Genomic DNA, 27,594 nt, shown 5'->3' with positions numbered 1-27,594 from the left:
ATGTGATTTTCTGGATTTTTTTCCCCTCATTTTGTCTGTCATAGTTGAAGTGTACCTATGATGAAAATTACAGGCCTATCTCATCTTTTTAAGTGGGAGAACTTGCACAATTGGTGGCTGACTGAATAATTTTTTGCCCCACTGTAAATACAACCACTATATATATATATTACTGATTTCCACATGAGAGGAAGTGAACTAAAGGATTGAGCATGTTTAATGAAGTTGGTAAATGTAAATCAAATCCAATGTTATTTGTCACATACACATGGTTAGCAGATGTTAATGCGAGTGTAGCGAAATGCTTGTGCTTCTAGTACCGACCATGCAGTAATATCTAAGTAATCTAACATAACAATTTCACAACTACCTTATACACACAAGTGTAAAGGAATGAATACGAATATGTACATAAAAATATATGAATGAGCGATGGCCGAACGGCATAGCCAAGATGCAGTAGATGGTATAGAGTACATTATATACATATGAGATGAGTAATGTAGGGTATGTAAGCATTATATAAAGTGGCATTGTTTAAAGTGGCTAGTGATACATTTATTACATCAATGTTTGTGATGGCTGTTTAACAGTCTGATGGCCTTGAGATAAAAGCTGTTTTTCAGTCTCTCGGTCCCCGCTTTGATGAACCTGTACTGATCTCGCCTTCCGGATGATTGCGGGTTGAACAGGCATTGGCTTGGGTAGTTGTTGTCCTTGATGATCTTTTTGGCCTTCCTGTGACATCGGGTGGTGTAAGTGTCCTGGAGGGCAGGTAGTTTGCCCCCGGTGATGCGTTGTGCAGACCTCACTACCCTCAGGAGAGCCTTACGGTTGTGGGCGGAGCAGTTGCCGTACCAGGTGGTGATACAGCCCGACAGGATGCTCTCGATTGTGTATCTGTAAAAGTTTGTGAGTGGTTTTGGTGACAAGCCAAATTTCTTCAGGCTCCCGAGGTTAAAGAGGCGCTGCTGCGCCTTCTTCACCATGCTGTCTGTGTGGGTGGACCATTTCAGTTTGTCCGTGATGTGTACGCCGAGGTACTTAAAACTTTCCACCTTCTCCACTACTGTCCCGTCGATGTGGATAGGGGGGGTGGTCCCTCTGCTGTTTCCTGAAGTCCACGATCATCCCCTTTGTTTTGTTGACGTTGAGTGTGAGGTTATTTTCCTGACACCACACTCTGAGGGCCCTCACCTCGTCCCTGTAGGCCATCTCGTCATTGTTGGTAATCAAGCCTACCACTGTTGTGTCGTCTGCAAACTTGATGATTGAGTTGAAGGCGTGCATGGTCACGCAGTCATGGGTGAACAGGGAGTTCAGGAGAGGGCTGAGAACGCACCCTTGTGGGGCCCCAGTGTTGAGGATCAGCGGGGTGGAGATGTTGTTTCCTACCCTCACCACCTGGGGGCGGCCCGTCAAGAAGTCCAGGACCTAGTTGCACAGGGCGGGGTCGAGACCCAGGGTCTCGAGCTTAATGACGAGTTTGGAGGGTACTATGGTGTTAAATGCTGAGCTGTAGTGGATGAACAGCATTCTTACATAGGTATTCCTCTTGTCCAGATGGGTTAGAGCAGTGTGATTGCGGCGTCTGTGGACCTATTGGGGCGGTAAGCAAATTGGAGTGGGTCTAGGGTGTCAGGTAGGGTGGAGGTGATATGGTCCTTGACTAGTCTCTCATAGCACTTCATGATGAGGGAAGTGAGTGCTATGGGGCGATAGTCATTTAGCTCAGTTACATTCGCTTTCTTGGGAACAGGAATCAATGGTGGCCCTCTTAAAGCATGTGGGAACAGCAGACGGGGATAAGGATTGATTGAATATGTTCGTAAACACACCAGCCAGCTGGTCTTTGCATGCTCTGAGCACACGGCTGGGGATGCCGTCTGGGCCTGCAGCCTTGCGAGGGTTAACATGTTTAAATTGTTTACTCAAGTTGGCTGCAGTGAAGCAAGACATGGTGGTCCGCGACGAGGCTGGTATTCCTTTTGTAGTCCGTGATTGACTGTAGACCCTGCCACATACCTCTCGTTTCTGAGCCGTTGAATTGCGACTCTACTTTGTCTCTATACTGACGCTTAGCTTGTTTGATTGCCTTGCGGAGGGAATAGCTACACTGTTTGTATTCGGTCATGTTTCCGGTCACCTTGCCCTGATTAAAGGCAGTGGTTCGCTTTCAGTTTTACGCGAATGCTGCCATCAAACCACGGTTTCTGGTTGGGGAATGTTTTAATAGACGCTGTAGGTACAACATCACTGATGCACTTGCTAATAAATTTGCTCACTGAATCAACGTATTCATCAACGTTATTGTCCGACGCTATGCGGAACATATCCCAGTCCACGTGATCGAAGCAATCTTGAAGTGTGGAATCCGATTGGTCGGACCAGAGTTGAACAGACCTGAGCACAGGCGTTTCCTGTTTTAGTTTCTGTCTATAGGCTGGGAGCAACAAAATGGAGTCGTGGTCAGATTTTCCAAAATGAGGGCGTGGGAGGGCTTTATATGCATCACGGAAGTTAGAATAACAATGATCCAGGGTTTTGCCAGCCCGGGTCATGCATTCGACATGCTGATAAAATTTATGGAGCCTTGTTTTCAGATTAGTCAGAAATTTGACTGTAATTGTTTGGTTTGGATTAGGACTGGTTGAGTATAGAGAGGATGTGATCGAGAAGTGGTCAGGTAGAATTGTGTCTGTTGAGAGACGTAGTTGGATTAAGTGATAAATGTGTGTATAATGGGTTACTAGAGATTTTTATTTTATTTTTATTTTTCACCTTTATTTAACCAGGTAGGCTAGTTGAGAACAAGTTCTCATTTGCAACTGCGACCTGGCCAAGATAAAGTGTAGCAATTCGACACATACAACAACACGGAGTTACACATGGAATAAACAAAACATACAGTCAATAATACAGTAGAACAAAAGAAGACAAAAAGTCTATATACAGTGAGTGCAAATGAGGTAAGTTAAGGAAATAAATAGGCCATGGTGGCGAAGTAATTACAATATAGCAATTAAACACTGGAATGGTAGATCGGCAGAAGATGAATGTGCAGGTAGAGATACTGGGGTGCAAAGGAGCAAAATAAATAAATAAATACATACCAGTATGGGGCTGTTTACAGATAGACTAAGTACAGGTGCAGTGATCTGTAAAATGCTCTGACAGCAGGTGCTTAAAGCTAGTGAGGGAGATGTGAGTCTCCAGCTTCAGAGATTTTTGCAATTCGTTCCAGTCATGGGCAGCAGAGAACTGGAAGGAAAGACGACCAAAGGAGGAATTGGCTTTGGGGGTGACCAGTGAGATATACCTGCTGGAGCGCGTGCTGCTATGGTTATTTTATCAAGTAACAATACAAAAAACAGAGATAACAAGAAAAACGTAAGTAATTTGGTGTAACAATACAGGACTAAGAAACCAATTAGAAATCATGGGTGGTAAACTCTCTAAGTGTCCTGAGGAACCGGCCCTTCCCTCAGCCCCTACTACACAACCTCAACCACCACCAGCAGTGGTTTTGTGTCCTCCACTGGAACACCTAAAATTGCAATATCCACCTCCAGCTCATTAAAAACCCACTACCTTGACCTTATCTGCTCCTGCACCATGCCAATGGTCTGGAAGAACAGGACACCACCACTCAACACACCCTGTAACTCTTCTGAAATCAAATCTCGTACATTCAAATACTTCTCTGTAGTGGCCAGCACCACATCTATTTTCTGTGATTTAAGTTCCATTTTGGCAGTGGAGTTCTACTTCTTCTTCTATGATATCTTGGCGGTTCACAAACAAACATTTAAGGTGCTATATCTACCTAGTTCTGTACAACCTCCCTCCCCCTTCTCTGATCTGCAGCTGCGCAGTTCAACTATTGGCTCGTTTGTCAGTGAGCCAAAGATGGTAGTCGTCACTAGTTCCCACAGCCAAAGTCATAAACCCTGCCTATTCCTACAATTTATCTTCTTAAAGGGCTACTTCATCACTTTTCAATCTTATTTTCATTATCTCCTGCACAATATCACTGTCAACATAATGTGAAAACATCTGTATGTTTTGTAGAAAAAAATAAAGTTAAAAAGTTCTACCCGGTGACATAAAAAAACTGAGATTCATGGTGACATGGAAAGCCAGAAAATACACTCCCTAAGGCAAAAAACAAACAAAAACAAAAAAAACAGTGGGGTGCCTTGCTTCCTTTTACGTCTCTGAGCGAACTCTGTACATTGCAAAACAACTTGTTGCAGATCAGGTGGTCTTCTGGTACTAGAATTGCTGTAATGGCATCAACTCAACTCCAATACTGATATGTAGGCTTAGCCCTAATCAAAGAGCGCTCATCCACTCTCTTTTTCTTTGCCCCAAAAGAAAAGCTTATGTTTGTCCTCCTCTTGGACAAAGTGCTAAATCCATCTTTCTGATGACAAATGTCAGTCATTTGTTAAATGCTTAGGCCATTTTAGAGTTATTTTACCAATCACACACGGAAACGTACACTGTTTTGTAAATACAGTAGCCTATACACATGACACAGCATTACAGTTTGACAATTGCTTGCGCATGATTTCTGAAACTATGGCTCCTTTTCTCTAGACTACACAAAATGGCAAAACAACACACATCTCTTGCAAAACCACACTTAATTCAAAACTATTTGAACTCCTCAAATTATGTTCTTAGCATCAAACTCTACAAACAAACCATCAAATGATTAGCTCTTACACACACCAACTACACACAGGCGTGAGCAATGTAAAACACTACTATCTTGTCTTTTGCATTTTCAGTGGAGTCCAGGGCAGTTTGTCATAGCACTCACACGTACATGTATGTGCACAAATATATACAGTATATATGCATATTTAGTATATATTTACACAATAAACAGAAATACAAGGGGGGGGGATATTAAATGCATTTCTTTCTCATAACATTGTATTTTCATCCAGATTTCAGGATGAACAGTAAGACAAAACAAATACAGTAGAATATAAACAAGTAGGCTTGTTACTAAACTCTTCAGGACCCTGTCTTTCAAAGAGAATTGGTAAAAAGCCAAATAACTTCACTGATCTTCATTGTAAAGGGTTTAAACACTGTTTCCCATGCTTGTTCAATGAACCATAAACAATTAATGAACATGCACCTGTGGAACGGTCATTAAGACACTAACAGCTTCCAGACGGTAGGCAATTAAGGTCACAGTTATGAAAACTTTGGACACTAAAGAGGACTTTCTACTGACTCTGAAAAACACCAAAAGAAAGATGCCCAGGGTCCCTGCTCATCTGCGTGAACGTGCCTTAGGCATGCTGCAAGGAGGCATGAGGACGGCAGATGTGGCCAGGGCAATAAATTGCAATGTCAGTACTGCGAGACGCCTAAGGCAGCGCTACAGTAAGACAGGACAGACAGCTGATCGTCCTCGCAGTGGCAGACCACTTGTAACAACACCTGCACAGGATTGGTACATCTGAACATCACACCTGCGGGACAGGTACAGAATGGCAACAACAACTGCCCGAGTTACACTAGGAACGCACAATCTCTCCATCAGTGCTTAGACTGTCCACAATAGGCTGAGAGAGGCTGGACTGAGGGCTTGTAGGCCTGTTGTAAGGCAGGTCCGCACCAGACATCACCGGCAACAACGTCGCCTATGGGCACAAACCCACCGTTGCTGGACCAGACAGGACTGGCAAAAAGTACTCTTCACTGATAAGACATAGATTTGTCTCAACAGGGGTGATGGTCGGATTCGCGTTTATCGTCGAAGGAATGAGCGTTACACAGAGGCCTGTACTCTGGAGCGGGATCGATTTGGAGGTGGAGGGTCCGTCATGGTCTGGGACGGTGTGTCACAGGATCATCGGAATGACATTGTTTTCATTGCAGGCAATCTCAACACTGTGCGTTACAAGGCAGAAATCCTCCTTCCTCATGTGGTACCCTTCCCGTAGGCTCATCCTGACATGGCTCTCCAGCATGACAATGCCACCAGCCATACTTCTCGTTCTGTGCGTGATTTCCTGCAAGACAGGAATGTCAGTGTTCTGCCATGGTCAGCGAAGAGCCTGGATCTCAATCCCATTGAGCAGGTCTGGGACCAGTTGGATCGGAGGATGAGGACTAGGGCCATTCCCCCCAGAAATGTCCGGGAACTTGCAGGTGCCTTGGTGGAAGAGTGGGGTAACATATCACAGCAAGAACTGGCAAATATGGTGCAGTCCATGAGGAGGAGATGCACTGCAGTACTTAATGCAGCTGGTGGCCACACCAGATACTAACTCTTACTTTTGATTTTGAACCCCCCTTTGTTCAGGGACACATTATTCAATTGCTGTTAGTCACATGTCTGTGGAACTTGTTCAGTTTATGTCTCAGTTGTTGAATCTTATGTTCATACAAATATTTACACATGTTAAGTTTGTTGAAATTAAACGCAGTTGACAGTGAGAGGACGTTTCTTTTTTGTTGAGTTTTTAAAGAAAAAACAGTTTGGGTGCATCTTGTCTCCTATTTGAGTCTGGCCACAGCACCTCCTCAACATCACAAGAGCTGTTCTCTCTGGCTAAACAGTGGGGAAAGTAGCATCTGAAGTGGTGTATCCAGCCCTGGCATGCTCCCTCATGTCACCACAGGCCTCCTCCATCACCCTGGAGAAGGGATATGCGATTATATACCTTCCAACACCATGCCGAAAATAAGTCTTCAATTGGGTTTAGAAATGAAGAATATGGTGGCAGGTTGAGCATCAAAACTTGCGGATGGTCAATGAACCAATTGCAGACTAGAGCAGCACGGTGGAATCTTACGTTGCCCAGATGGCAACAAACCTGGACTGCTCTGGCCCATTCCTCTGGTCATTGGGAATGAGGATATTATGCAGGGTGTCAAGGAAGGTGATAATGTGGGCAGTATTTTAAGGACCAAGAGTGGCATGATGATGAAGGACACCGTTCTGACTAATGGCTGCACCCATTCTGATGTTGCCACCACACTGTCCAGGGACATTGACGATGGCGCGGTGTCCTATGAGGTTTCTTCCCCTGCATCTTGTTTTGGCTATGTTAAAGCCGACCTCATCAACGTAGACGAAATCATGATGCTCTGCAACAGCATCTAGTTCCATAACTCTGAAACTGTCACGTTCTGACCTTTATTTCCTTTGTTTTGTATTCATTATTTAGTATGGTCAGGGCGTGAGTTGGGGTGGGCAGTCTATGTTTGATTTTCTATGATTTGGGGATTTCTATGTTTCGGCCTAGTATGGTTCTCAATCAGAGGCAGGTGTCATTAGTTGTCTCTGATTGAGAATCATACTTAGGTAGCCTGGGTGCACTGTTTGTTTGTCTATGCTAGTTGCTTGTTTCAGCACAGGTCTCATTTATAGCGTCACGGTTGTTATTTCGTTTATTGTTTTTGTATAGTCTTTTAGTGTTTTCTTTATTAAAATTAATGATGAACACCTACCACGCCGCATTTTGGTCCTCCGATCCTTCTCGCCTCTCCTCTTCAGATGAAGAGGAGGATCACCGTGACAGAAACAGACAAGACATTATTGCATGACAGTATGAATAGACATAGAGCAGTCAATATGTAGCACAATACACTGGAATATAGTACCAATGACAGGATAATATAGCTTACTTGTACGTACTCATAGCGCAGTTGTTTCACACTGTCAGAATTTCGCTCAAATGGTACTCTGTAGAGCTGCTTCATACAAATCTGATGGCGTTTCAGGAGACGGCCAAGTGCGGATAAACTCACACTATGTTACTGAATGTTGTGTTGTCAGTGATGATGTGGGGTTGCAGTTGTCATTAACGTATGCGGTTGTTTAAAATGACCATATTCACTGTGTTGGTCCTGCTCTGCAGTGAACAGCCAGTTTCTTCCACCATTGAAGGGTTGTCTAGCAATTCTGCAATAACATGTGAATGGAAAGGGTGCAAGGTTTATTTCAGTATGAAATGGTAACTGTAGTGCTGTAAGTACAGTAGCATGGTATAGAGGGTAGGTTTACTTACCTGTTCTCCGAACGACACTTGCTGCAGTGTAGCGGCTCAAGTTAGGCTGGACCCTCTGCCTAGCCTCCCTGAAACTCAACCAAAACAGCCCATATCTCATTTGTGATTGTTCTCCTCGTCCTTGCCCCCCCAAGCTCTGATTTGAATGTTTTGCAAAAAGTGCTTTACAATTGCAAACTGAATGTAAAGCAGATAAAGTGCTTGCAGTTTTGCAGACTTGGTCTGAAGATTAGGCACATGACTTGGTTTCACTGAGTGTGCCTCAAGTACCACTTTAGTGTGTAAGCAATTGTAAAAAAAAAACTGTAAACAGCTGTACATCACATGTAGGCCACAGCTTTTCTTAGGAAGTTGTGGCTAAAAGGGTTACTGCATGACTCTCTTCCTGTTGCGGACATTTCATTCTAACCCATATAAGAATAATAACGTTACATTTGCAGTTCCAGAATTGAGGATGTACAACCAAGCAACGTTAGCCTACGCAAGGAAACAGGCTACAATTGGAATAATTTTAACATGGGTCACCACCACTCAACACACCCTGTAACTCCTCTGAACACAAATCGCGTATACCCAAATACCTCTCTACAGCTGCCACCACAACGTCTACTATATTTTCTGTGATTTCGGTTCCATTTCTGCGTGGATTACTCTGATATGCTGCTACGCAGTTCAAGTACTGGCGTTTGTTTGTCAGCGAGCCAAATATGGTAGTCGTCACAGCCACAAAGTCATACAAAGGATTACTCTTTCCGGTTGCTTACATAGTTCGCAACATGATTTGATTCTAGCTCAGACAATAATAATTCCCACAGCCACAAAATCATATAAAGGATTACTGCGTGACTTCTATCCGGTTGCGTACATAGTTCCCTCACAGCTCTTGATAGTATCACTGATGTTTAATAAGTTTACATATCAGTCTCACTGCCTTCGTCAGAGCTTTTGTGAATTTCTTGATTTAAAAAAAGAAAAATTGCACCGTTATGTAGACCTAGCCCCACCCACATCCGTTCCACACATCGAAGGGTGTTGGAGCGAATGTGGAGCCCATCGATGTTCCATTCGTTTGGAGGAAGTATTCATCATCACACCTAAAATAGTTATACGTCAAAACATATTCAGCCAGCTCTAGAAAGAAGTATGTTGGTGGATATTCATTAGTATCTCTGTCTCCCAAATAGTGTACTAGTGCTGCCAGCCCCCCACATGGGGAATGCTGGTATATAGACTCTCGACATCTAATGTGACCTGCAACCACTGGTCTGCCTGGATAGTTGCCTTGTTGTGTTTTAGGTTTGTGTAATATTCGGTAAAATGTACAAGCATGGACCTTATGTCACATTTGCAGCAAAGATATTCATATTCAGGTTTTGAGATCAGGTTGTTTAATAGGGCTCCAGATTAGAGCATATGTCCCTTTTGAACACCTGTGTGGGATCAACACTCCGTTTTCTATAGAAACGTTCATTACTGAGTTGTCTCTGAATTTCTTCTTTATATTTTTCATAGTCTAAAACAACCACAGCACCGCCCTTGTCTTCAGGTTTTATAACCAAAGATGAATCTTTCATTAATTCATTGAGTGCCTATTCTTCTGTTCTAGTGAGATTCTTCTGAATGTGGTTTGTTTGTCTCGTATATACTGACATGTCTTCTTGTTCAACTTACCTACAATAGGTATTAATTAATTAATTAAACAGATCTACATTACAATTTAATGAGAGAAATTGTGCATTGTGGGAACCAAGACATTTAGACAAACTGAGCTGCAGCTGCTAGATTCAGCCTCCTCTTTTTCTGCTGAGAGTATCAGGGAAACTTTTGCTCTTATATTTGCAAGTTATGACATTTTTTGTAGTTACAAAGGTTGTTTAAATTTTTTTAATTTAATTTTTAGTGTTCATGTTTTATGTGATCAACTTTCTGTTAAGTGCTTAGAACAGCACATCTATTAAAATTAATTAATTAATCAAATGTGAAGGACAAAACAGGTACAAAATTGCAATAGTCTGGAGAATGATGTCAAAAGCATGTATGGTAAATTGAAATACTTTTTTCCTAAACCACATATACTGTATAGTTGATCAACTTGACAACAATAAAATCTATTCACAAACTTGATATTTATACAAGATCAAACTTGTCTGTTTTGATAAACAGTTATTATGTGAAAGGACCAGTACTCAGTTGGCATAATTGGTGTCAGAGGAATGCCCCCAAAATTGTCAAAGACTGTCACGCCCTGGCCATAGAGAGGCTTTTTTGTCATAATGCTTTGTAGTCCATGGCAAGTGATGACTCAGGAAATGTGATAACACATTTTCTCTCTAACAAAACAAAATATATATAAAAAAACAGTTTGGGGGGGGGATCAACTACAATGACAGAAAGAGTGAAAATAAGGGTACATGTTAAAATGGTTGCAGTTACCCTTTAATGGCATCATTGTAAATAAGAATTTGTTCTTAACTGACTTGCCTAGTTAAATAAAGGTTAAATCAAACATTTAAATTTCAACCTGAACTGGAAAGGAAATAACAACACTTGTTCTTAGTATCTACCACTAGGTGGTATACGTCTGCCACATTTCATCACTGGAGAATGTTTTACAATTAAGGAATGTTTATAAGAGATAGTCTTAGTTTTTGGAGAAGAAGAATCAGCAGACTGAAATGTCACAATACCAACTACACAACACATCAGCAGACACAACACACAACATGAAGCATCATACTTGATCAATTTGTATTATAGCATTACATATTCATTTCTATTCCCAAGTACCATCATCATTTTCCTTGGCCAGAGAAAATTATTTGCCAGGGTTTCTGCTGACTTCCCTGCAGTGTTGTAATTAGGGTTCGGAGGCAGATTGATTTAGAATTTAAGTGAGTTTAGCTAAGCTTATTTTGGAGGTGGATATTTCAAATTACTTTTGAATAAGACAAAGGAGAAAAAGGAGATGATTGTGGACTACAGGAAAAAGAGGACCAAGCACGCCCCCATTCTCATCGACGAGGCTGCAGTGGAGCAGTTTGAGAGCTTCAAGTTCCTTGGTGTCCACATCACCAACAAACTAACATGGTCCAAGCACACCAAGACAGTCGTGAAGAGGGCGTGACAAAACCTATTCCCCCTCAGGAGACTGAAAAGATTTGGCAAGGGTCCTCAGATCCTCAAAAGGTTCTACAGCTGCACCATCGAGAGCATCCTGACTGGTTGCATCACTGCCTGGTATGGAAACTGCTCGGACTCTGACCGCAAGGCACTACAGAGGGTAGTGCGAATGGCCCAGTACATCACTGGGGCCAAGCTCCCTGCCATCCAGGACCTCTATACCAGGTGGTGTCAGAGTAAGGCCCTAAGAATTGTCAAAGACTCCAGCCACCCTAGTCATTGACTGTTCTCTCTGCTACCGCACCACAAGCGATACCGGAGCGCCAAGTCTAAGTCTAAGAGGCTTCCAAAAATCGTCTTCCCCCAAGCCATAAGACTCCTGAACACCTAATCAAATGGCTACCCAGACTATTTGCATTGCCCCACCTCCACCTCCCTCCCCCTCTTTCCTCTTTTACACCGCTGTTACTCTCTGTTGTTATCATCTATGCATAGTCACTTTAATAACTCTACCCACATGTACATATTACCTCAACTAACCAGTGGTTAGCACATTGACTCTGTACCGGTAACCCCCTGTATATAGTCTCACTATTGTTATTTTACTGCTGCTCTTTAAGTACTTGTTACTTTTATTTCTTATTCTTATCCTTAATTTTTTGTTTTTCATTTTTTAAACTGCATTGTTGGTTAGGGGCTCATAAGTAAGCATTTCACTGTAAGGTCTACACCTGTTGTATTCAGCGAATAGGCTGTTAGGAAGGATGAAAAAAATGGTAGTGTTCTGGTAATAACCACATTGACAAACAGGACAGTTTTCATCTGTGATCTTCATAAAATCTGTATTATCTATTCATTACTTCCATTGAACCTGTGATACTGTATGTGTGAAATGCAGGGGGGACACATCTTGTTAAACCATTAATCAATGTGGACAGGATACAAAGTTATACAAATATGTTTCCCCTACAAAATGTATTTTAATGATGTGATCTCTGCTATGGATTAAAGCAGATTAACAGGCATTTGAAATTAAGCTCTCTGTAAAAGGCCCTCCTCCAAAGGTCCCTTTTGTGTTTTTTGGGGGGCCAAGACAACTTTGTGTCATGAATGAAAATCGAGATTAATCTCTGAAAGGCACGGCTGCTCTAAGAAGCTTTTGTTGCTTCATAACATTTCCAGGATCAAGTATTGCCAATGAGAGGGAGATATGAATATCCACCTTCTACAGAAGCCACCATTTCCCTGCTAATTTAATTTTATCTATATGATAAGGTCTAAGTCAATACTAGGGCAATGTGCAATAGCAATAACTTTGTAAACCACAGTGAGGGGTTGCACACAGTACATATGACCTAATTACTATTACCTTAGTCAGGAATGCTTATAGGCTGTAGTTTGAATTTTTTTTAAATTTAAAATGGAAAATAATATTCTGAGATGCAATACAATGAAATTACATTTGGATGGTTTGGGATATGCGTTTCTTCCAAGAGAGGTGTTTGGTTTGATTTAGGGTGCAGCAGTAAAACCTGATCAAGGATGGGAGAAGAGTTGGACATGAAAAAGTGCAGGAAAACCCCTCAAATAAGATGCAAAATGTGTGTCGACAACTTAAAGCATGCCACACCAAGCAGAGAAACCACAGCAGCTAGGGCCAGACGATGGCTAGCTGGTTTGTTCGGGACCACCAACAGCATGGAAAAGCACTCAGAGCTGTGGTTTAAATGGTGGTCATACGGGGTGGAGCAGCAACTTTTCAAACTGCAATGACTGTGCTAGACTCAGGCTCTCTCCCTCCACACAGCCAAAGCAAACAGTTGAACTCTGATGGAGGAGACTTTAGTTGTGTGGGTGATGGATGAGTTATAGGATGATCCACTACTTTCTGATACTTTGAAACCTGGGGCATGGGGCTGTTTGTATCAAGCGTCTCAGACTAGGAGTGCTGTTCTAGGATTAGGTCGCCCCTGTCCATTCAATCTTGTTCATTGTGGTCTAAAAGGCTAAACTGTTCCTAAATCAGCATTCTTACTCTGAGACACGTAATACTTTCAGCCCCAGGAATCTGGTCTACCCAAGTAAAGAACTGTCCAGAATGACGTTCTTCCCTTTTCAATGGATGATTCACAGCCAAGCACCCAAAGACACATACAGAAGAGACTGCAAGATGTAGATTACTGGCACTTCAAATGGACTTCTCCCACGCAGTTACAACCAAACAGAGACCGGAAGTCCTGTCTGTTTTTTACTGTGCCCTGGAACTACCCTTGGAAAAGAATAAGAAAACATTTGCTCACCATTTTATTATTGGCTTTCAACATTTATAGTCTGTCAGCAATACAAAGTTCATTGTCCAGTCAAAACTAATCTTATGCTGTCAACTGTGGGTGTTACCAGTAATAGTATTGGCAACAGCGATTTTCTCTTCACACTAAAATATATTTTGTTGTTGTTGAATAAATATGAATAAATAGGCTATTATAAAATATGATGACTTGAGAATGTGTGAAACTGTTTGTAGTTCACAGAAAAAGCACATTTAGTTTTACTTAACTTCAGAACTTATTTAAATACAAATAGCATGCATATCAGCATTCAATCAATCAATTGATGGATTCTTTTCTGATGGTCAATAGCTCAAGAACTGCATAAGCTGCGCATGCGTCCAAAATACATATTTTGAAAAAGGGTACGCGTTGTACTGATTTTACGTTCCAATGGACCGTGCAAACTGCCTGCGGAGATGGCAGCCAGGTAGATTATTGCCAACCAATTATTATTTTGCTATGGAAAGTGTATTTACTTCTCAAATGTGGTATGTGGCCATATGTTTTCAAGTCGTGTAGGACTAATCAATGAAAGGGATACCACGGCGCCTCCCACTCGGTGCATAAAAACGCCTATTTCTTGCATCTCAAAGACAGCGTTTAACGATACTAACGTTAGTTTACTTGCCTATGATATTCTTTTTGTGCTTCGGATTGCCAAATGTGTTAACTACATTGCTGGTAAGTGAATTTACATGAGCTTTTTCAAGCTTTTCTTTCTCGCAACCACAGCTGCCAAATACTGGGCTAGCTGGCTAATTTGAATCATTCAGAAAATAGCGGCTCCATGCCCAGCAATCGCATAGAGGCAACTAAAATCTGTTTATTTTAAAATGTATTATTTCTTTAAAAGTTCTCATTGTATACTTTTATGAAAACATTCAAATACTTTGACATCTGTTTGCGAATGGATTTGTTTAGCATAGGATTGATACTTTAGCTAATAATACATTTGTCAATTTGATGCTGCTTGTTGGTTGGCAAGTTACATCACATCAATTGAGGCAGAAACAGGCACGCACAATTTGGTCATCTTTTTTAATAAATTATGAAAACAAATAATTTTTTGGATTTTTTTTCTCCAAAAATTAAAAGTGAAAAACAAGTGCAACAAGGCTGTTTGATGGGTTCACAATTGTTCTAGGAAAGTTTGCAGAATGGTTGTGGAAGTTGAATGGTTCTGGAACATTGAAAATGCGGTGAGGTGGGAGATGTTATCCTTTCATCTTCACCTTCCTATAATCTCCCTAAGCAGTGTGTTAACAGATTCTTGAGAGTGTCTATTCTGTGTTGATTCCCCACATGCTGTCTGTCTGTCAGCAGGTACATGTCCGGAGTTTCCCCCTGCTGAAATGAATTCTGGCCCCTGAAATGGAGAGCAATGATGTTGGCCGTGGCCGTTATGACTGTCCGCAAACTGTCATGCACGTTGACAACATGCAATGTCCATTGTGTTATATTCGGTTTGAAACAAGATAGCAAACAGGTGAAGCTCCACATAACAGGGGAAAAAAAAAAAAATATATATATATATATATATAAAAAAAAAAAAAAAAATATATATATATATATATATATATATATAGTAATTATGTAACTTTAATTCTTTAAAGGGTGCTGACAGTCTTCTACTCTTTTCTATTAATGTTCCCAGCATTCTCGGATTAGGCCTAAGCATTATAAAAAACAGATCAATTTATAGGCCTATAGTCTTATACAGCAACACACACAGGGAATGTTCAGTTTCTTGTAGGTCAGCCCACTGGTCCTAGTATTGAAAGGTATTAGAGGTCGACCGATTATGATTTTTCAACACCGATACCGATTATGGAGGGCCCAAAAAAGCCGATACCGATCAATCGGACAATTTTCTTTTACAGTTGTATTTTATTTATTTGTAATAATGACAATTACAACAATACTGAATAAACACTTATTTTAACTTAATATAATACATCAATAAAATCAATTTAGCCTCAAATAAATAATGAAACATGTTCAATTTGGTTTAAATAATGCAAAAACAAAGTGTTGGAGAATAAAGTAAAAGTGTAATATGTGCCATGTAAGAAAGCTAACGTCTAAGTTCCTTGCTCACAACATGAGAACATATGAAAGCTGGTGGTTCCTTTTAACACGAGTCTTCAATATTCCCGGGTAAGAAGTTTTAGGTTGTAGTTATTATAGGAATTATAGTACTATTTCTCTCTATACCATTTGTATTTCATTAACCTTTGACTATTGGATGTTCTTATAGGCACTTTAGTATTGCCAGTGTAACAGTATAGCTTCCGTCCCTCTCCTCGCTCCTCCCTGGGCTCGAACCAGGAACACATCAACAACAGCCACCCTCGAAGCAGCGTTACCCATGCAGAGCAAGGGGAACAACCAGTCCAAGTCTCAGAGCGAGTGACGTTTGAAACGCTATTAGCGCACACCCCACTAACCAGCTAGCCATTTCACATCGGTTACACCAGCCTCATCTCGGGAGTTGATAGGTTTGAAGTCATAAACAGCGCAATGCTTGACGCACAACGAAGAGCTGCTGGCAAAACGCACGAAAGTGCTGTTTGAATTAATGCTTACGAGCCTGCTACTGCCTACCACCGCTAAGTCAGATACTTGTATGCTTTTATGCTCAGTCAGATTATATGCAACGCAGGACATGCTAGATAAACTAGTAATATCATCAACCATGTGTAGTTAACTAGTGATTATGATTGATTGATTGTTTTTTATAAGATAAGTTTAATGCTAGCCAGCAACTTACCTTGGCTTACTGCATTCGCGTAACAGGCAGTCTCCTTGTGGAGTGCAACGAGAGGCAGGTGGTTATAGCATTGGACTAGTTCACTTTAAGGTTGCAAGATTGGATCCCCCGAGCTGACAAGGTGAAAATCTGTCATTCTGCCCCTGAACGAGGCAGTTAACCCACCGTTCCTAGGCCGTCATTGAAAATAAGAATGTGTTCTTAACTCACTTGCCTAGTTAAATAAAGGTGTAAAAAAAAACACACAAAAAACGGCCAAATCGGTGTCCAAAAATACCGATTTCCGATTGTTATGAAAACTTGAAATCGTCCCTAATTAATCGGCCATTCCGATTAATCGGTCAAACTCTAAAAGGTATGACTCATTTAAAAAAAAAAAAAAGAGTAGCATAGTTTGTGTATGATGAGATGACCAATGTTAACTTTAATAGATTTTGTTTTCTCAGATTAACATTGAGAGACACCCAGCAACCCGAGGGTCTTGTGTTGTTTTCTTAAGCGTCGGTGGGATGTCTTTATTGGATGAGTTGCCCTTTGCCCACCTGGCTATCTGCCATTCTGATCCTCACAGCTGGATTAAACAACTCACATCACATCAGTCCTCTGGACAGTACACTACGGCTGCATTTATTACACAGGCAACCAAATTCTGATATTTTGCTCAGTTAGTGGCTAACTGTGTAAACATGGCCTAAATCAATGAACAAAGGTTGCATTGGAGAGTTGACTGATAATATAATCCATGCCAGGCCCACCCACTGGGGAGCCAGGCCCAATTGATCAACAACAAAAAATTGTATGGCCTTTACTTGTCAGTATTCCAAACAGGACATTATTAGTGTTTGCATGTTTAGGTAAAAATACAATCAGATATAATTCATAGCAAGCAGTGAACTGGGTTAGTCAGATTTGATTAAATGTAACAGATTAACTGGAATGACATTCACTCTCACAGGATGGGTGGCCAAAAATAACAAACTAAAAGTCACATCCCCAATAAGCCACGAATATGACCGCATTGAGGCATACAGTATGTCACTGTGCTTCTGTGGCTATATGCACCATACCACTGCCTATTTCATTTGTTCATTTAGCAAACAAGACAGCTCATAATCCACTGTCTTTATCACAGTCAACACATCTGTATTTTAGCTTTAATTAACAATTTTTCTCTCAGCCACAAAGTTAGTTGCGTTCACAAACAAAAAATACATGTATTTTTTGGGGGGGGGGGCTACCCAAATTTATACAAGCCCACCCACCAATTAATTTTTGGCCACACCACTGATCCATGCCCACTTCATTCACCATACTACTAATCTGGTGTAGGATGGCTGGTAGCCTGGTAAAGGTGCGGTGTTATCAAAGAACGGAATACAATACCGTACCGATGCCAATTGTCTTAATAGACTGGCAATCACAATGGTTTCTTGGCAACAGTGGAAACATTGATTAATGTGTTATCTCATAGGTGTCACGGTCTTCCTCCTCTTCATCTGAAGAGGAGAGGTGAGAAGGATCAGAGGACCAAAATGCGGCGTGGTATGTGTTCATGGTGAATATTTAATTAAAGAAAGTACTGAACACTGAATACAAAAACAATAAACCAATAACGACCGTGAAGCTATAAATGAGACCTGTGCTGACACAAGCAACTAGCATAGACAATCACCCACAAACAAACAGTGCAACCCAGGCTACCTAAGTATGATTCTCAATCAGAGACAACTAATGACACCTGTCTCTGATTGAGAACCATACTAGGCCGAAACATACAAATCCCCAAATCATAGAAAAACAAACAGACTGCCCACCCAACTCACGCCCTGACCATACTAAATAAATACAAAACAAAGGAAATAAATGTCAGAACGTGACAGTACCCCCCCCCCGCCAAAGGTGCGGACTCCGGCCGCAAAACCTTAACCTATAGGGGAGGGTCTGGGTGGGCGGTGGCGGTTCTGGCGCGGGACGCGGACCCCACTTCACCATCGTCTTAGTCCGCCTCATTGTCCGCCTCCGTGGCTTCCTAACCATGGCAACCCTTCTAAATGACCCTACTGGACAGAGGGGCAGCTCTGGACAGAGGGGCAGCTCTGGACAGAGGGGCAGCTCTGGACAGAGGGGCAGCTCTGGACAGAGGGGCAGCTCTGGACAGAGGGGCAGCTCTGGACAGAGGGGCAGCTCTGGACAGAGGGGCAGCTCGGGACAGAGGGGCAGCTCGGGACAGAGGGGCTCCGGCGCCTCTGGGCTGAGGGGCTCCGGCACCTCTGGGCTGAGGGGCTCCGGCAGCGCCGGACAGGCGGGACCACCTGTAGGGAGGAGACAGAGAGACACCCTGGTGCGTGGGGCTGCCACAGGACCTACCAGGCTGGGTAGACCTCCAGGAGGCTTGGTGTTAGGAGGAGGCACCTGAAGGATCGGGCTGTGGGGGAGCACTGGAGCTCTGGTGCGCAGCCTTGGCACCACTCCCCCAGGCTGGATCACTACTCTAGCCCGGACCCTCGAGTGCAGGCACAGGTTGAACCGGGCTGTGGGTAAGCACGGGAGATCTAGTGCCTACTACGCGCACCTCTCCCTTAGGCTCCACTCCCACATGTGCCCGGCACGAGATGAGCGCAGGCATAGGACGCACTGCACCTTCCCAGCGCCCCGGAGACACAGCACGCAGAGCCGGCGCAGGATACCCTGGCCCAATTTTTTTTTTTTTGCGGGGGGGCTGCCTCTCGTACCTGTCGCTCTGCCATGCTGCCTCCTCATATCGCCGCCGCTCAGCTTTTGCTGCCTCCAGCTCTGCTTTGGGGCGGCGATATTCCCCAGCCTTTGCCCAGGGTCCCTCTCCGTTCAATATCTCCTCCCATGTCCAGGAGTCCTGTGACGCTGGCCGCTGTTGTTGCTGCTGTCGTCGCTGTCTTTTACCACGCCGCTTGGTCCTTGGTTGGTGGGTGTTTCTGGAAGGGATTTCCTAAAGGTCAGAACATGACAATAGGCATAGGCCTTTCTCATTATCTATAGTTTCCTCAATCTACAGCCATGATAAGATAGCCAAGTTTTGAACTATTTATAGATATCAATAACATTTTAGAACCAACAAACTAGGGATGCACGATATATCGGTGAACATATCGGAATCGGTCAATATTAGCTAAAAATGCCAACATCGGTATCGGCCCGATGTCTAGTTTAACGCCAATGTTAAAACTTCTTAGGGATCAAATCCCGTTAACGGGATCGATTTGATAACATCCGGTGAAATGGCAGAGCGCCAAATTCAAATTAAATTATTAGAAATATTTAACTTTCATACAATCACAAGTGCAATACACAAATTTAAAGCTTTACTTCTTGTTGATCCAGCCACCATGTCAGATTTCAAAAAGGCTTTACGGCGAAAGCAAATCATGCTATTATCTGAGGACAGAACCCCATCAAACAAACACAGACAATCATATTTCATCTCGCCAGAAATAACAATATAATTCATGCCTTACCTTTGAAGAGCTTCTTCTGTTGGCACTCCAATATGTCCCATAAACATCACAAATGGTCCTTTTGTTCGATAAATTCCGTCGTTATATCTCAAATGTCCATTTATTTGGTGTGTTTGATTCACAAAAACACCGGTTCCAACTCGCCTGACATGACTACACATTATCTAATAAATGACCTGTAATCTTGGTCCAAACATTTCAAACAACTTTCCTAATCTAATTTTAAGTATTTTTTTAACGTAAGCAATCGATACAATTTTAGACGGGATTTTAGACAGGATAAACTGCGTTCAATAGCGGATAAAAACAAAGTGGAGTTAGCTTTCAGGTCGCGCACCCCAACCACAACAGAACACATGGCTATCCACCCAGATAGGAAATGGCTACTTCTTCATTACACAAAGGAAAAACATCAACCAATTTCTAAAGACTGTTGACATCCAGTGGAAGTGATAGGAACTGCAAGCAAGTGCCTTAGAAATCTAGATCCACATAGAAAACCTATTGAAAACACTGTCACCTCAAACAAAATAATTTCCTGAATGGTTTGTCCTCGGAGTTTCGTCTGCCAAATAAGTTTTGTTATACTCACAGACATTATTCAAACAGTGTTAGAAACGTTAGAGTGTTTTCTATCCAGATATACTAATAATATGCATATCCTAGCTTCTGGACCTGAGTAGCAGGCAGTTTACTTTGGGCACACTTTTCATCCGGATGTGAAAATACAGCCCCCTAGAGGTTAAAAACCAATGTCAAGCTACCGTGCATACATGTATAACGTATGGAAAATGATGTAATGACTCCACGTAAAATGTTGTGCTACACGTGCAACGCAGCATTCCTAACCTAGCCCACAATGTCTGCTGTGTGGATCGAGCAGTCAACAAGTGGAGTAGTCATTTGAAAGAGTAAGAAAATTTCAGCGAGACAACTCAAAGGCGAAATCCATTAAAGCCAAAATAATGGAATTCATTGCCCTTGATAATCAACCATTCTCAGTCGTGGGTGATGTTGGCTTTCGCCAACAGGTCGTACACACTACCAAGTGCGCTATATTCCAGATGTTGCCCTACCGGAGGTACACAGTAATAGCGTCAGTGCTATTAGCTTAACGACATACATACTATGGAATGCCGTTTGGGTCTTTGTGTGTCAAAAAATATACAGTAGCACTGTCAAAGCTGTACAACAAAGTTTGCAAACACCGGCCACGAACTATGTGTTTACATTACCACGTTGGTAATAAAGCATCATTTGTTCGACTGCAACTTCTTGGGAAACTAGCTTTAGCTTGGTACCTAGCTAGCACCAATACATCCAGCCTGAAAACAATGTCCAGTAGAAACTGCAGTCATTTTCATTATTCTTAGCAATGATTTAGGATCTTTAAATATTAGCTAGGTTGCCACTTTGTTGTTCGCCTATTGAAATTGAACTTTAGTTCATGAAAATAAATAGCCTGCCAGCTACTTCACCCTGTTGTCCAAAGTGAAAGTTATAAGCAGCCAGCTAGCCTCACCTGGCTTGTAAGGCTTGACCGGACCGGGTTTTGTGTTGTGAAGCTAGCCACAATAAGGATTAGGCACAATAGTGGAATTTGCGGTTTTCCTTCAAAATAAAAATGTCATTAACAGTGATGCAAATTAATACAAATAGTAGAATTATGCCATACTTTTATTTTGAAGGCTAACCGCAAAGTTCACTATTGTGGCTAATCCTCATTGAGGCTAGCTCCCCTTGATGGGTCCGACTAGCATTAATCAAATAAGAATGTCTTATAAATTAGGGTTATTTTAGATGACATTTAGCTATATAACTATAGCTACTGAAACAGATTATGTTGTTTTTGCTATATTTTTGGGGAAAAACATTGTTTGCATACATGAGATAGCTAGCTTTTTTCTGTTTCTGACCAGCAACCATCGTTGTGACATATGAAATACAAGTGATAGTGTAATAACTACGTAAAAAATGTATGAACACATTAAATTGTTATGTGACGTGCAGTCATATTCGGGTCCTGATTGGTCAATCAAACTTTATTTGTCACGTGCCGAATACAACAAGTGTAGACTTTACCGTGAAATGCCCTTACAAGCCCTTAACCAACAGTGCAGTTCAAGAAGAAGAAAATATTTACCAAGTAGGCTAAAATAAAACGTAACACAATAACAATAACGAGGCTATTTACAGGGGGCACCGGTTCCTGAGTCAGTGTGCAGGGGTAAAGGCTAGTTGAGGTAATCCGTACTTGTAGATGGACGCAAAGTGACTATGCATAGGTAACAAACAAACAGCGAGTAGCAGGAGTGTACAAGAGGGGAGGGTGTCAATGTAAATTGTTCGGTGGCAATTTTTATGAATTGTTCAGCAGTCTAATGGCCTGGGGGTAGAAGCTGTTGAGGAGCCTTTTGGTCCTAGACTTGGCGCTCCGGTACCGCTTGCAGTGCGGTAGCAGAGAAAGCATTCTATAACTTGGATGACTGGAGTCTGACAATTTTATGGGCTTTCAAATCGAATCGAATCAAATCAAATCAAATTTTATTTGTCACATACACATGGTTAGCAGATGTTAATGCGAGTGTAGCGAAATGCTTGTGCTTCTAGTTCCGACAATGCAGTAATAACCAACAAGTAATCTAACTAACAATTCCAAAACTACTGTCTTATACACAGTGTAAGGGGATAAAGAATATGTACATAAGGATATATGAATGAGTGATGGTACAGAGCAGCATAGGCAAGATACAGTAGATGGTATCGAGTACAGTATATACATACGAGATGAGTATGTAAACAAAGTGGCATAGTTAAAGTGGCTAGTGATACATGTATTACATAAGGATACAGTCGACGATATAGAGTACAGTATATACGTATGCATATGAGATGAATAATGTAGGGTAACATTATATAAGGTAGCATTGTTTAAAGTGGCTAGTGATATATTTACATCATTTCCCATTATTAAAGTGGCTGGAGTTGAGTCAGTGTCAGTGTGTTGGCAGCAGCCACTCAATGTTAGTGGTGGCTGTTTAACAGTCTGATGGCCTTGAGATTGAAAAACAGCTTCTGTCTCTCGGTCCCAGCTTTGATGCACCTGTACTGACCTCGCCTTCTGGATGATAGCGGGGTGAACAGGCAGTGGCTCGGGTGGTTGATGTCCTTGATGATCTTTATGGCCTTCCTGTAACATCGCGTGGTGTAGGTGTCCTGGAGGGCAGGTAGTTTGCCCCCGGTGATGCGTTGTGCAGACCTCACTACCCTCTGGAGAGCCTTACGGTTGAGGGCGGAGCAGTTGCTGTACCAGGCGGTGATACAGCCCGCCAGGATGCTCTCGATTGTGCATCTGTAGAAGTTTGAGTGCTTTTGGTGACAAGCCGAATTTCTTCAGCCTCCTGAGGTTGAAGAGGCGCTGCTGCGCCTTCTTCACGATGCTGTCTGTGTGAGTGGACCAATTCAGTTTGTCTGTGATGTGTATGCCGAGGAACTTAAAACTTGCTACCCTCTCCACTACTGTTCCATCGATGTGGATAGTGGGGTGTTCCCTCTGCTGTTTCCTGAAGTCCACAATCATCTCCTTAGTTTTGTTGACGTTGAGTGTGAGGTTATTTTCCTGACACCACACTCCGAGGGCCCTCACCTCCTCCCTGTAGGCCGTCTCGTCGTTGTTGGTAATCAAGCCTACCACTGTTGTGTCGTCCGCAAACTTGATGATTGAGTTGGAGGCGTGCGTGGCCACGCAGTCGTGGGTGAACAGGGAGTACAGGAGAGGGCTCAGAACGCACCCTTGTGGGGCCCCAGTGTTGAGGATCAGCGGGGAGGAGATGTTGTTGCCTACCCTCACCACCTGGGGGTGGCCCGTCAGGAAGTCCAGTACCCAGTTCCACAGGGCGGGGTCGAGACCCAGGGTCTCGAGCTTGATGACGAGCTTGGAGGGTACCTCTGACACCGCCTATTATATAGGTCCTGAATGGCAGGAATCTTGGCCCCAGGGATGTACTGGGCCGTTCGCACTACCTTCTGTAGCGCCTTATGGTCAGATGCCGAGCAGTTGCCATACCAGGCAGCGATGCAACCGGTCAGGATGCTATCGATGGTGCAGCTGTAGACCCTTTTGAGAATCTAGGGGCCCATGCCAAAACCTTTCAGTCTCCTGAGGGGGAAAAGGTGTTGTTGTGCCCTCTTCACGACTGTCTTGGTGTGTTTGGACCATGACAGTTCGTTGGTGATGTGGACACCAAGGAACTTGAAGCTCTCAACCTGCTCCACTGCAGCCCCATCGATGAGAATGGGGGCCTGTTTGGCCCGCCTTTTCCTGTAGTCCATAATCAGCTCCTTTGTCTTGCTCACATTGAGGGAGAGGTTGTTGTCCTGGCACCGCACTGCCAGTTCTCTGACCTCCACCCTATAGGCTGTCTCATTGTTGTCGGTGATCAGGCCTACCACTGTTGTGTCATCAGCAAACTTAATGATGGTGTTGGAGTCGTGTTTGGCCACGCAGTCGTGGGTGAACAGGGAATACAGGAGGGAGTAAGTACACACCCATGAGGGGCCCCAGTGTTAACCTCTCTTGGGTAGGGGCAGTATTTTCGTGTCTGGATGAAAAGCGTGCCCAAAGTAAACTGCCTGTTACTCAGGCCCAGAAACTAGGATATGCGTATAATTGGTAGATTTGGATAGAATACACTCTACCGTTTCAAAACTGTTAAAATAATGCCTTTTGAGTATTACAGAAATTTAATGGCAGACGAAACCCCAGAGGACAAACCACCCCCCACCCCCCCAAAAAAAAAAGATTCCGCCTACAACTGTTTCCAATGGCTTTCATGTTTATTATGTGGCGAAGTCCTCCCAGATTGTTGACATCTAGTGGAAGCCCTAGGAACTACAGTCTTTAGAAAGAGTTTCAGGCTTGTTTTTGGAAAAATTTGTTAGAAGTTGTAGTTTTTCTTAGTGGCTCCCATTTTGGCTATAGTGTTTCCATGCGCGTGGATGAAAGCACATTTGTTTTTTATCTCTGGTAATGAACATACCGTCTTAAACATACCGTCTTAAATTGTATCATTTATTTACGTATTAGGGTACCTGAGGTTTGATTATAAACGTTGTTTGTCTTGTTTGGATAAGTTTATTGGTAATGTTTGGGATTAATTTTGTATGCATTTTGATGGAGGGAAACTGGTGGATTATTGAATGAAGCGCGCAAGCTGAACTGAGTTTATGGATATAAAGCAGGACTTTATCGAACAAAAGGGCCATTTGTGATGTAACTGGGACCCTTTGGAGTGCCAACAGAAGAAGTTCTTCAAAGGTAAGGCATTTATTATATCGCTATTTCTGACTTTTGTGTCGCACCTGCCTGGTTGAAATATGTTTTTCATGGTTTTGTATGCGGGGCGCTGTCCACAGATAATCGCATGGTGTGCTTTCACTTTAAAGCCTTTTTGAAATCTGACAGTGACTGGATTAACAAGAAGTTAAGCTTTATTTTGATGTATAATACTTGTATTTTCATGAATGTTAAATATTTATATTTCTGTAATTTGAATTTCGCACTCTGCAATTTCACCAGATGTTGGCCAGGTGGGATGCTACCGTCCCACCTGCCCATAAGAAGTTAAGGATCAGCGTGGCAGATGTGTTGTTGCCTACTCTTACCACCTGGGAGCAGCCCGTCAGGAAGACCAGGATCCATTTGCAGGGGGAGGTGTTTAGTCCCAGAGTCCTTAGCTTCGTGATGAGCTTTGTGGGCATTATGGTGTTGAACGCTGAGCTGTAGTTGATGAACAGCATTCTCACATAGGTGTTCCTTTTGTCCAAGTGAGAAAGGGCGGTGTGGAGTGCGATTGAGATTGCGTCATCGGTGGATCTGTTGGGGCGGTATTTGAATTGGAGTGGGTCTAGGGTGTCCGGGAGGATGCTGTTGATGTGAGTAATGACCAGCCTTTCAAAGCACTTCATGGCTACCGACGTACATGCCACAGGGCGGTAATAATTTAGGCAGGTTACCTTTGCTTCCTTGGGCACAAGGACTATGGTGGTTTGCTTGTAACATGTAGGTATTACAGACTCAGTCAAGGAGAGGTTGAAAATGTCAGTGAAGACACTTGACAGTTGGTCCGCGCATGCTTTGAGTACATGTCCTGGTAGTCCGTCTGGCCTAGCGGCTTTATGAATGTTGATCTGTTTAAAGGTTTTGTTAATATCGGCTACAGAGAGCGTCTTCACACAGTCATCCAGAACAGCATGCTTTAGTGTTGCTTGCCTCCGAGCGAGCATAAAAGGCATTTAGCTTTTCTGGTAGGCTCGCGTCTCGGTATCTCTTTGTAGTCCGTAATAGTTTTCAAGCCCTGCCACATCCGACAAGCGTCAGAGCCGGGGGAGTAGGATTCAATCTTAATCCTGTATTGATACTTTACTTGTTTGATGGTTCGTCTGAGGGCATAGCGGGATTTCTTATAAGCGGCCAGATTAGTCTCCCTCTCCTTGAAGCAGCAGCTCTAGCCTTTAGCTCGATGCGGATGTTGCCTGTAATCCATGGCCTCTGGTTGGGATATGTACGTACAGTCGCTGTGGGGATGAAGTGTAACATCCGCTTCATGTGACCACTTCCGTATTGAGCGAGTCACTGGTACTTCCTGCTTTAGTTTTTTTCTTGTAAGCAGGAATCAGGAGGATAGAATTGTGGTCAGATTTGCCAAATGGAGGGATGGGGAGAGCTTTGTATGCAACTCTGTGTGTGGAGTAAAGGTGGTCTAGGATCCCCCCCTGGTTGCACATGTGACATGCTGGTAAAAATGTGGTAAAACTGATTTAAGTTTGCCTGCATTAAAAACCCCGGACACTAGGAGCGTCGCTTCTGGGTGAGCATTTTCTTTTTTGCTTATGGCCTTATAGAGTTGGTTGAGACTGGTCTTAGTGCCAGCTTCGTTTTGTGGCGGTAAATAGACGGCTACGAATAATACAGATGAGACAAGCTTATTTGAAACTACAAATAGTGTTTTTTTGACACGCAAAGACCCAAACGGCGTTCCATAGAAATCCTGGTTAGGTTTGAAACGGCTGAACAAATGAACAGTGAAACAGCACAGCAAGTAAGTGAAAGAAATAGGTTTTGATGATGTTTTACTGGTTATGGGGACATATGTAAATGCTAACAAAATAACTTTTTGTTGTGCGTGTGTGTAACCTTTATTTAACTAGGGAAGTCAATTAAGAACAAATTCTTATCTACAATTACAATTGGATTTCGGTGTCCGCCAAAAATATCATATCGGTGCATCACTACAACAAACAGATATGGGAAATGGTTAACCCATGTGGTTTGTCACAACATCGGTGCATCATGTTTGTGCAGACTATATTTACTTTACAAATGGAAGGTTTGTTATAATATTGTAATAACACATGAAAAGTAAGCACTGTACTGTTCATCACCAGTGTCAGTGTCACGACTTCCGCCGAAGTCGGCCCCTCTCCTTGTTCGGGTGGTGTTTGGCGGTCGACGTCACCGGCTTTCTAGTCACCACCGATCCATGTTTCATTTTTGTTTTGTCTGTATTACACACACTTGGTTTCAATTCCCATATCATGTTCCTTATTTAACCCACTGGCATACATTTATGTTCTGTCCGTGATTGTTGGTGTCTTTAGTGGTTGTTGATTGTGCTAGTGTGTATGTATTTTTCTATTTGGTATATTGCTTGACTTTTTTTGAGTAAACTCAGTTGTTGCTCAAAACCTGTCCTGCACCTGACTCCGCTATATCTCTGCACCCAATCGCTGACAGTCAGACTAGACTGATACTTATCCTAGGGATGCAGGCTTGCTCTGTA

At 42.7% G+C, this 27,594-nt stretch overlaps 1 protein-coding gene and 1 long non-coding RNA gene across 2 annotated transcripts in view; one reads left to right on the top strand and one right to left on the bottom strand.

Moving 5' to 3' along the window:
- Positions 1 to 7,483: 7,483 nt before the first annotated feature.
- LOC112267607 lies at positions 7,484 to 9,011 on the bottom strand. The gene is made up of 3 exons (XR_002956126.2): positions 8,043 to 9,011; positions 7,660 to 7,936; positions 7,484 to 7,522 (listed from the first exon to the last, which is right to left on the bottom strand). It is a non-coding gene; the product is annotated as an uncharacterized LOC112267607 (long non-coding RNA).
- A 4,861-nt stretch (positions 9,012 to 13,872) lies between these two features.
- Positions 13,873 to 27,594, top strand: part of LOC112267189 (CMP-N-acetylneuraminate-beta-galactosamide-alpha-2,3-sialyltransferase 4) — a 62,159-nt gene continuing 48,437 nt past the window's right edge. The window contains exon 1 of the mRNA XM_024445391.2: positions 13,873 to 14,173. The gene's annotated coding sequence lies outside the window, so the exon portion shown is untranslated. The remainder of the gene's footprint in view (positions 14,174 to 27,594) is intronic.

Source organism: Oncorhynchus tshawytscha, linkage group LG14, assembly GCF_018296145.1.
Source record: "Oncorhynchus tshawytscha isolate Ot180627B linkage group LG14, Otsh_v2.0, whole genome shotgun sequence".
NCBI lineage: Eukaryota > Metazoa > Chordata > Actinopteri > Salmoniformes > Salmonidae > Oncorhynchus > Oncorhynchus tshawytscha.
This window is presented reverse-complemented; position numbering and strand designations above follow the sequence as displayed.